Source organism: Myxocyprinus asiaticus, chromosome 41, assembly GCF_019703515.2.
Source record: "Myxocyprinus asiaticus isolate MX2 ecotype Aquarium Trade chromosome 41, UBuf_Myxa_2, whole genome shotgun sequence".
In the NCBI taxonomy this organism is placed as follows: Eukaryota; Metazoa; Chordata; class Actinopteri; order Cypriniformes; family Catostomidae; genus Myxocyprinus; species Myxocyprinus asiaticus.
This window is the reverse complement of record NC_059384.1, coordinates 32,479,145-32,491,323: the sequence shown is the minus strand read 5'-3', so window position 1 is coordinate 32,491,323 and position 12,179 is coordinate 32,479,145.

Here is a 12,179-nt window from a genome sequence, read left to right as displayed (position 1 = left end):
TTACAATTATTAATGAGAAGTTATAACATATTATAAGGTGTATTTTGAGACATTACTAAAGCATTATAAATATGGCCTTCATAGAAAGTGTTACCAAATTTACATTTTATATACTGTCAAAACATCTATTTTGTATGTTTCAGCATCTATCCAAACACACAAATATGTGCGTTTAAATGTTACGAACAAATAGCTATGTATAACATTGAGAGGCTGGGTATACATAGTATTTAGTGCTGAAATAGTAAGAGTAGAATGGCAGTATGCTATTTTGAACACAGGCTTTATTTTACATGGGAATGCAACTAATGACATTGTTTCTTGAACATTGAACATGTTGCATACTCAAGGAGTGTAAATGCAAGTAAAGATTGTTGCAGTTGCTTCAAATGCCTGAATAATGGTACAAAACAATTTGGTGGCATTTTTCAAGCACTTAAAATAATCAGCACTTAGAAATTACTTTAAAACATTTCCTTTAATGGACATTAAAGCAGCACAAAATGCTTTTGCAGAGGAATCTGAGCGTTTTCTATCTCTTAATGTGTTCCGAGGGAAAATGGCTGGATTGCGCTGGTAATGCTCTTTAATTCTGATGGTCTGAGCTCTGCGGGCAGTCGCTGTATTCTCAGGTTGACACTTTCCTGGTGTTTGCTGAATTAAATGCCAGAGAGGGTTTTAAGAAACACCATCAATGACGTCTGACTTACTGTGCCATTACCTCAAAGGAAGAGTTCTTTCAGCCAATACGGTTTTCCAACAATGCCTTTTATTTAATGTTCTTGTATTTATTTATTATAATAAACACAGAAGGATAAACTAAATGTGCAAGGGCACTAACAGTGCTTCAGAATGGCCCAGATTTGGGCTACAATAGTTTTGCAACATGGCAGAACAATGCAGGCAGTGGAACCACCTTATGAGACATCTGAGGGTCCTAATAGCCAAGGCATCTCGCCAAAGTGCTATGCAGAGAGAGAGAAATACAGAAAGACTCGCTGCTCGTAGCCGGTCCTCCGCAGAGATAACAGACTTATTTGTGCTATTTTCTCCACAAGCCTTTTTTGAGCCTAAATCTACACAAGGCTTCAAAGCTGAAATAAAGGAAGTTAGGTACTTATGTTTTTCTTCTACAGAGATAAAGGCAGTGAAAGCACACCAAAACGTATTTTCATTAAAGAGATGATGCTTAAATCTTTAAGCCCGGTGGGAATAGTTCTCCAGTTGCTGTTTTTTTGTTCGCTTTCTTTTCCACATATTTCCACTGTGATCTCAATTGTAGGTGTATACATGCATTTTGAAACGTACAAGATAACAACGTGACAGCTTCTTAAACATAAACCATTGTACAATAGTAGAGACAAATAAATATTTATGATGACTGGTTGGAAATGGAATTACTAGAACTTTAACAAGGATACTGTTGCAGGTGACTGAATTAAAAAATCAAACACAATCCCATAGTGGGATTCTAATTTATCAGCAAATTATGGTAAAACTTTGTCTGAGAAAGACCTTTATAATGGCAAAATAATTTTTAAATGAAATCCAGACAGGACTTCTAAAATTGAAGTAATTTGCTGTATTTCTACGGCTGAATTTAATTATCATCGAAGTTAACAAGTATGAAATTTAGTAAAATACACTCCGAAAAGAAATCAAAATTTTTCTTATCGCTGCAGTTTTCTGGTGAAATGAACACTAGAGGCTCAAATGAACCCCATAGATTAAAACTCTGCCCATTACAGTGGCCGCCATCTCGGATTATTATGTTTATAGTTTTTACACAACTATTCCTTCAAACTTTGTCTGATTTACCAAAATAATAGCTCAACATATTCTCCAGACTGAGCCACACAGAATATATAATACAGATATTTGATTTTCAACTTTGTTCAAAAGTTATGCCAACACATAGTCAACGACGTGGATGTGAAAAAGGATTTGAAGCTGTATCATGGAAACACTTTGTCCTATCAAAACGAAACGTGGTATGCTTCATCAGGACCATGACCTAAGGGTACATACAAAGAGCCACCTATGGGTCAAAAGATGAGAAAAATGTCAGTTTTTCGCTTGTAGCTTTTAAGCCGCATATCCTAAAATCATAAGGGTGGTGTCTATGGATTCTGTTGGTCATAAGGATTTTAAAACTACCAATGATGAAATTTGGCACACTGATAGAGGTGGGCATGACTAGCCCCCATACCAAATTTGGGGTCTCTAGGACAAACTCTATAGCACCACAAAAATGTACTTTTCTTTTGTGCGTATCTTTTGAACCTTTTGTCCTAGAAACAAAATTATTTTGTTCTGATTACTCTCCTCTGAAGTAAAACGTCAGATTACACTTTTCACTCTTTCTCACACAATGCTATCTTATGACATCTAAACACTTTGACTATAGTGCATGACTTGTAAGACGATACATTTTAACATTTGCATTACATAACCAATTACATTTACAAGCTTGTTTACATGTGATCAAATTGTGCAGTAGCTCAACTCATAGAGTGATGCACTTGCGATGCAAATGACTTTCCAGAACTGTAATAGTCCTGAAGAGCACGCAAGTCAACACGTGAGCCGAAAATGTCATAAAAGCACTACAAAATGACATGTTGCTTTAGCAGTGGTATTTTTTATCCCACATTTGCTTTTTCTGACACTATCGGTTAGGATTAGGTTTAGGTTTAAGGTTTAGGGTAGGGAGGTAGGTTTTGTTTTTTAAACCTCGATAGAGCATTATCTTAAACACCTCATCTGTTTAGGAGAAAATTTAACTTGCTTAAATGCTATATTTAACTTGTTTAAGTCAGAACTGACATGAAGTGTAATAAACCACGTAATGTCACAAAATGCCACCACAGTCACATTATCAGGCATGAGATCAGGCTGGTTTTAGCAGTAGTCTTTATGTTGATTTTGGGTGTAATAATGTCTAACTAATTGTATCCAACCATACTTTACGTTCAAATACGATTGTGACTTTGTTTCCATGGCATCACTGTTAAATGTCGCTTTCTTCTGGGAATGACTGACGCCAACACTCAGTTGCTGGGTAGCATGTTTTGTCATAGTCAGTCTCTTTAAAAAAATGAAAAAATACTTCACTTTAGCTGTGCCATACAATAACCAAAAGGGGAAAAGAAAAATGAAAGACAGGCTTTCTAAAGAATATATTCGGTATTAAGGGAAAAGCCTGCCTGACTGTACCAGTGATATGTAGTAGTGTAAGAGGAGAGAAAAAGGGCTATGGATTTTAATCCATTCGTCGATAAAGGTCACTACTCCAAAGGGTTTTATTTCTCTGCCACACATCAAAGTGTAAATCCGCTGATTGCCTCCACTGAATGGGGAGACAACAAGGCCGGGTTTGTGGGTCGTTTCTATGGCGCAGTGTGTGAGGAGAAAGCCCATAATGTGTAGGTTTTCTATCAGGGGCCCCCAGATCAATGGGCAGCCTGACCTTTGCATTGTGTTGCCGGCTTTGCCCGTGATGTCATGCCATCTATCCGCTGCTCTTCTTAAAGGGCCGAGAGAAAGGGAGGCACAGTCCCACACTGTCATCCCACCATGAGACTGAAAAGAGAGCCGCAAGGCAGTATCTGCAAATATAACCACCTGAAACAGCATAAACACCTCATCTCTGCAGATTAAGGCCATTGAAATGCGTTGGATTATCTGATGCTGTCTTGGTTTAGATGACACCATACAATTAAAAAGTGGCACATCATGTGTGGTTTCTACATATAGCAAAATAGCATTTCGACATGAATGATGTTTACGTGCCATTTTTCTATTCTGGACATGAATCTGGGGAAAATTATAAGTGAATAACAATACATTCTTCACCAGTGTTGGGTAAATTACTTAAAAATAATAATCCACTACAAATTACTAATTATGTATCTACATTTTAATCAGATTACTATACAAATTACTTCTAAAAGTAATCACATTGCTAATTACAAGGGCTGTCAATCGATAATTCTTTTTAATTGAATTAATTACATGGTAGTCCGATGAATTAATCCCTCCATCAAGCTGTTTAAACACAAGAACATGTTCTCATCTTGTGTTGTCTGCTCTCGGTAAGTGTGGTTTGTTCTCTGTATAAGCTGCGCGTTGCCTATACAGCTGGAGTTTTGCTTACTGCCCCCTGGAGAAAACAGGTGGTACTACAAACTTGAATTGCTCAGATATAAGGAATATTCCTTATTACAGTCCAGAGGCATGATTCATTAACACATTATTGTTTATGTAATTAATCGCACCGAATTAACACATTAAATCGACAGCCCTACTAATTACTTTATATTTAAGTTACTTTCTAAAACACTTTTCTGCTCAACAAATTCAAAATAATGTCTGTATTTCTTCCTTGTTCATTGTTCAAGTCATACACTTGGCACCTCACATTTCTCCTTCACAATAGGTGTGTTCGAGTTCAACTGCACCTTGCCTTACCGATCGGTGAGATTTGCCGGTTGCAGTCAGGGGAGGAGTTGAAAAGAGAGCAGCACCAGTCACGGAAGATCATGTGATATTTGCAGACGAAGTGGAATTCAGATAAAATGATCAGAAACATTGTTCATTTGAAGATTTATGTGCTGCTTAATACAGTGCCTGCTGTGTATACAAGAAGAAAGTCCAATAAAAGCCTATATTATTTTTTTTTTATGAAAAGCTATAATATGGAATGTACCACACAAATTGTATGGGTGACTTTTATTATGAATTTATAGTGTTTTTTTCTATGCTGTCCTTTATTGAGTTTGACAGACGTGTACACTATGATTTGTCATTGTAAGGAAAATGCTGTTTAAATATTCTTTAAAAAATTCCATTCTTGTGTTCCACTGAATTAAATAACAGCATATGAGCTTGCTACATAAGGGTAAATAAATAATTTTAAAATTAAAATGATGCATTGGCTTTGACCAGGGTCAGAAATTAACTGGGGCTCGGAGCAAAATTTCCACTGAAATTAACTAAAGAAGTTTTAAATATGGGGACAAAAAAATGTCTCTGTAATGAGTTCCTGTATAGTTCTTAATATAATATTCTAGACAAGTAAAAATGTTCGTTTAGCCAAAGCAGATCCTCACACCACTGACCTGCACATACATGCTCAGAAATATTCCCAAATGAATTGATATTAAATTAAATCATCACTGTAATATATTAGAATTAGTAAATCAGTGGTAATACTTAGCACTACAAATATTAGTTGATAATGATTTAATTTCATTGGTAACAGTCTACAGTATCTCATTATTCAGACTGAATTAATGGATTCAGTTGAAGTATTTGACATAAATGGATGACAAGGAGTCATTTTATAAGGCTAGAAAAAAAAATGCCCTTATAAAGGGGAAAAAAATGCCCCTGAAAATCAATTGCCCCTTAATGGAAGGGTAATTTCTGACACTGGATTAGACCACAGTTTTCTCAGAAACTCCATCGTGCGATCTGCATTGAAGACTCGTTTAGATGGGGAACATCAAAATATTCCACTCTAATGTTATGACAAGCATTGAGATATTTAGATGCAAAGTATGCGTTTGAAAGCGCCTTGGCACAAGTCGTTAATCAAATAAGGCCGATGGCTTTTTTAAGATGTTTGTCAGGAACTGATCTGCCTTTTGAGTTAATATATGCTGGAGCAGAACTTAAGAGGATAAAAGGGGTGAGCTTCTCATTGTTCCGCCCTGAAAGCTCCTCTTTGTAGTGTTGAGAGCCGATGGCAGCTGGTAGGGTCCTCTCCACACACTGAAGATAGAGAACTTTCTCAGAGTAGCCAAGTGCATTGGAATGGAAATCTAAAGAGGTAAGCGTGAACCATTTGTTTAGCCATGTTTGTGTTTGCTGTCAACATGCCTGTCTGTTTTGTGGGGCCGCCGCTTTTGGCTTCACTAAATGAATGTGTGTGTGTCCACCCTTTTCATTTGCAGACATAATCGAGGGGGATCCGGGCAGCGCCGCTGTAAAGGAAAGACTCGCCTAAGTCTTTGCAATTGGCGACAGATGTTGTAATTGCCAGCTGATGGATGGGCTGTAGAGAAGGTCATTATGGCCAGAGATACAGGCTGATTTGGAAAAGAAGGAACGGGCCTGTGTCACGACTGGATGGTCAGGCAGGTCAGTCATGCCCTGGGTCCTCTGGAAGTAGGGAGACTGATAACGCTATTGGTCAGATGTTGAGAAAGACACGGTTTTGGGATCCTGTAGAGGGTGGAGAGCTCAGTCACGGGGCAGAGAAGGGTGTGGGATATGGTCAGCCCTTAAATTAGACACACCCTCCCCCTATTATGTGCGAAAAACACACAATACTCACACAATCTATTTTGTGCAGACAACAATTGTCACGCTCAAGAGGGCAATGACTGAAATGAAATGCAGTTAGTTTCCCTTAAAGTTTATGGTGGCCCCAAAAAGTATTTGGACACTGGAGTCGCACTTAAAACTGTCCGAATTTCATTGCATTAGATAAGATATCAAACCAAGTGGCAATATGCAAACAATAGATGCTTTTCTCAGAACTACTTTAACTTTTCTTTGCCATTTTTGTAATGAATTTTAAGCAGCTGGTGCCAAGGGAATTTTTAGTGGCTGTATTAAGTCAGTTCCCTTTAAGTTCACACAGGTGTCCTTGCAGAATAACCACAGGTGGAAATATTCCACTAAGATCTGAAAACCAGAAAGTGTCCAAATACCTTTGGTCTTCATTTTCAACACTATATTGTTTTATCACGAGTGTTGGGTCTAATCTGATAACAAACTGATTATTTACTGTAATCCAATTACTTTTTTAGTTTAAAAGTATAACACATTGCAATTTAAATTCTTGTAATCAGATTACTAACTTTCAATTAACTTAATCACTTTTAATAAATGTCTTAGGTTACACTTACTTATAAATAGTATGATTTGTTTAGAATGCATTTAAAACATGAATTAGGTTTTAATTCTGTGTGTGTGTGGGGTTAATAATAATTACAAGATTATTATGCTATAAATGTGGTTTATGAGGAAATTTCTAGTGTCCCCATAATTCAAATCACTTAAAAAACATACAAAATGATGTTTTATTGAAAATGTAAAAAATGCAGAAAGTTTTTTGTGAGGGTTAGGTTTAGGGGTAGGGTTAGGGTTAGGGTTAGGGGATAGAATCTATAGTTTGTACAATATAAAAATCATTATGTCTATGGAGAGTCCTCATAATGATAGCTGCACCAACATCATTCTGCACCTCATTCTTTTGTAAAACTTTAGTAAATACATTCAGAGTTATTTTGCACTTAAAATTGACCTTCCCGAAAACTTTCCGCTGGATTCACAAAAGCTTCGTACTCCCCAGATTTGTTAGTAAAACGTGTATGTTAGTGAATTTCAAACATTCGTAAAGATGGGGCCTGTGCACATTCATTTACAATTATCATAATCCACGTCAATTAAAACGCCATATAAGGAAGTTTATGTGGAACAGTAATTAAATCGGTTTTATGAATGAAGTGCATTCACATCGTAAGATTTTTATTTAGCAAGCACAATAGTGTCTTAAAGAAAGTGAGGACTTACTGTCATTGCATGTTTTTGCTGTATTCAGAGGCTCTTTTGTGAATCAAACAGTTCAAGAAGTGAATAAAAATGGTTTGACATGAATCTTTAGTGTAAAAAATATGTTCCGTTCATGCTGACAGTAGGATGTCCACCACCATTAACACACTCTGGTTTAGTTGAGCATATCGCCAGCATCATTGGAGAAACTTCTTGAGTAAATCAAGACTGTAACAGTGTAAGCTACGACAGTGCTGGGCTTTTTCTATTTGAATTTTTTAAAAACATTTTCTGTTGAATTGTGTACGCACCTGCCCGCGACTTATAGCTTTAAGAACATTAACATTGACCACACCTTATCAACTGAACGTGATATATTGCTGCCTATACAAACTTAGTTAAAACCTAAATTATAGAGTTCAGATCAAATGAAGAAACTCTCCAACCAGTCATTTTAGAGGGCATTAATTATTTCGAGAAAATCAAACATAAACTGCGTCTTTCGCCCCATGCCAAGCAATTCTGCTGGAAAAACTATATAAAATTTATGAAGCAGAGTTGGAAATAAACTATACTTTGAAGAAATAAATGCAAGCACCAAAGAAATGCTTTAAATTATGTATGGATTAAAATGTTTTTCCCCCTAATTTATGTTATTTTTTTTTAAGGTTAATTTCACTTAGTTTATTAATTATTACTTTTTTTTTTCATGACTTTTGTCTAAAAGAACACAAAACATTCAGATGTCTTACACATTATTTACACGTGGTCGGGAGCAGGTGTAAATTTTGTTTGTACCAACTAACATTTTGAACATACGAACATTTTTATGAATCCGAGAATTTACGTCAGAATAGCTTTACGAACGATTTACAAAAAAAAAATTGTTCCGTTCGTGCTTAATGAATGAGGCCCTCTGTGTGGAAAAGCAAAAGCCTTTCTGTGAAAACTGTTTTAGTAAGTAAATTAAAGTAATTTGTAATGTGATTACTTTTTAATGAAGTAATCAATAAATGTATCTGATTATATTTTTAGAGAAGCCCCATAGAGGACAGGGCGGGATTTTTTTCTGAAATAGTTTGCCGTTCCCTCGTAATACGTTTTGCATACCTGCGTAATAGTTTTGCCTTCCCTCGCAATACATTAACCCTGTTTTTACTGCAGTAACCATATTTTATCCTTGATATTCATGGTAATACCATAGCAATAATACAAGAAAATGAAAACTATGGTCATTTTTATTTTTTTTTATTTTGTGGTTATTATGATTTTACTACAAATGTTTGTAGTAAAACTATAGTAACCACAAGATTAATCATGGTTAAAATATAGTAAAAACATGGTCACTATATATGGATAGAGCATACTGTATTAAAACCATGGTTTCTGCCAAACAAAACATGGTTACTTAACTTGCTTTTCATAGTTACTACAATATTACTATAGTAAACCCATGATTTCCTCCAAAACCTATGGTTACTACAGTCTACAGTATTACTATAGTAAAACTATAGTTAAAATATGGTATTTGTATTGCAAAACATAACCAAAAATAAATAAATATATATATATATATATATATTATTACCATAGTTTAAATGTGAGTTAAAATATGGTTACTGTAGTAAAACCATGGTAAATTTATTGCGAGGGAACGCAAGCTATTTCAGAAAAAAAAAAAAAATCCCGCCCTGTCCTCTTAGGGTTGTAGGCTGTTTCAGACAATTTAGTTGCAAAATATCTTATTAAAATATTTATGTAAAAACGTATCAAATGTGAAATTAAAAATAAATAAATAGATACAGAAAATATGATTATGTTCATTAAAATTTTAAAGTCATCCAATTGACCAAATGGTCTATCATAATTCCTTTCAATCCTCAAAGGCAGCACTATTTGTCAATGTGGCAGAACTTTCTAGAGATTCTAGACTACATTGGTCTAAAACAGACACCATTCACAATTAACAAAAGTGCAGTAAACAACTGTGTAAGCGTCAGTTAATTCTACTCAAACAGCAACTCCTCTTCCTAAAAAGAGCAGGAGAAAGGGAGAGAGAAACACAGGGAGGTCTATTCTCGAGGGGCACATTCAGGGTCATTTGAGTTTGTGTCACAGTTACACAGGGTGTCACTCCACACCAAAGTGAATTGTCAGTTTGTTTATACAAGCTGTGGGATTGCGTAAGATGTTTGCTCCTCCTGAACGCTCCCCAGAGGTCAATTAGGACAGATGAGCTTTTCTACACACAAAGGAAACTGGTGGCCTTACAGCAGTTAGGGGAGGCACATAATTAAAAGTTATAAAGTACTTTGGTTTGTTAATTGAATTAGTTAATCCTTTGTTCTGTGATCTTCAGTTGAAGGGGGGTATTATGGGAGCCCTCTTATACTGTCACACGCGTGGCAGCTCGTCTTCGGCGCAAAACGTTCCAATGAAATAGAATACCATTCAGAGACAGAGAAAGAAAAGGAAGTGAAAAATGTCAGTGCAATTCTCAAGCAGCCTTTGATTTTTTATTTAATTAGGTGGCTTCCCAGAAAAAAAAAAAAAAAAGAAAAAAAAAATCAAATTAAATCTCAGAGGTTGCTCATTCATAGCTTACAAGACTATGGATGGAGCACAAGATGTTATGTTTACTTCATAGATCCCATGAAGCTTTGACACCATCTATGTACTATTTTACTCTTTTGAATTCATAAAATTAAATTTAAGGAGCTATACACATTTAAATGTACGGTTTTGTTCTCTGGCAAAAATGAACAAAAACATTGATGACTCATGATGCACTACAGAGATTGTTGTCCAATTAAATCCTATCTAGAATATGAACATCCCTCCCCCTAACAGAGCGCAACAGTGCCCGCCCACTTTTTCAGCCGTCTGGGTTCCGGAAGTATTTTCCCCATTCATTTCTTCCATAGACTTTTTACAATATCCTTCTTATAAGAGTTGTAAGCCATGGACCAAACCAACCAGCTCAGAGGACAATCACAACATCACAAACGTTGTTTAGAGGCAAAAAAAAAAAAATCAGACATTAAAATATGGGTACAAGGCTGTATACTTACCATCTTTCATGAGGGTACAAACTACAATCCCATAAAACAATGCAAATGATGTAATAGAATAAAAAACAATGGGAATATTTAAAACAAAAAAATGCTCTATAGAGTGCAACAGTTGGGTTCCGGAAGTAAAATTCATATTAATTTTCACCATAGGCAAATTAATTATAAACAATAACTTGTACACCTTTAAGACAGACCTATTGTGAGCTCCACAGTACTTAACCAGTGGTATATGCTTCTGTTGATGCCATCAGTATGCATTATTTCAACTTCATTAAAAAAAAAAAAAAAAAAAAAAGCATTTTATAGCAGAATTCCCACTTAAGAACTAGACTACCCATGATCCTTTTTTGAAAACTCCACCAAACAGAGAATAATGGCAAACAAAGTGCAATAAAAGAGCTATGCAGCGGGCGTGCACTGTAATGACACACAGTGAATGACGCAATCAAGTCAGTCTCCCTACATTAAACTACTCGCATCCTTGCATATATCTGAATATTTTGCAATAAACTTTAAATGTATTGTTAACTTATAATAAACAACATTATATCACTACTTTTATATTTTTCCATTGTTTTACATTTTATTATGTCTTGTACCTTTTTCTCCAATTTTGTCAGAACTTCTTTGATTAAAATCAAAGTTTGTAATGTTGTAATTCACCTCAGTGCTGGTTTGTTTGGTTCATTGTTTAGAACACCTTTATGAAGACTTTTATAAAATTCCTATGGAAACATTTTTTATAGGAAAAACACTTCCGTAAAGAAGGTGGCTGAAAAAGCGGACAGACACTGTTGCGCTCTATACCACCTGTGAACTGGCCAGCAACTAGCATAGTTAATGACAGTGGCATAATTACTGTTTACTGCCTTTTTTTTCTTTTCTTTCTTTTTTTTTTTTTTTAGGGACAAGCTCTTAAATATGTCCCGACCCAACTTTCTGTTTCAATAGGAAATACGTCATCACAGGGTAGAAAACTCTAATCTCAATGCTGTCTAGCAGACATAACAGAAATATTAAAGAGATCTTTCAGGTTTGCATATTGTTTTTTATCCAAAAGATTTAATTATTCTTATAGTGATATGATCATTTGTCATTGTCATGTTGAAGTATTATCCTTTGTTACTCTTTGCGCATTTACTAAACAATATCGATTAATTTCTCATGTTTATAAAAGCATACTGTCTGCTTTAAAAAAAAAAAAAAGCATCTCTGTCTCAATCTCAATCCCTTGACAAATTATTCGAATGTGCCCGACTAGCAGCACACTTATTTCACAGCTCCACTTGAAGCACAGGTCTGAACGAGTGCATGAAATCCTATGTCATTTGTACGGTCACACACCATCAGAACCTTCATTCACATTCGTAATCAGTGTCCAACATGCTTGTACCTGGATCCCCTTACATGATCCCATTCACTGTGGAGGCCACGAGCCAGGTGTTCATGGAAAACCTAAGTCTATGGTCTGTCTGACAGAAGATTCCATACTTTTAACTCTTGCCTGTGGAGCTGAGGTGCTATCTTAAAAAAAAGAAAAAT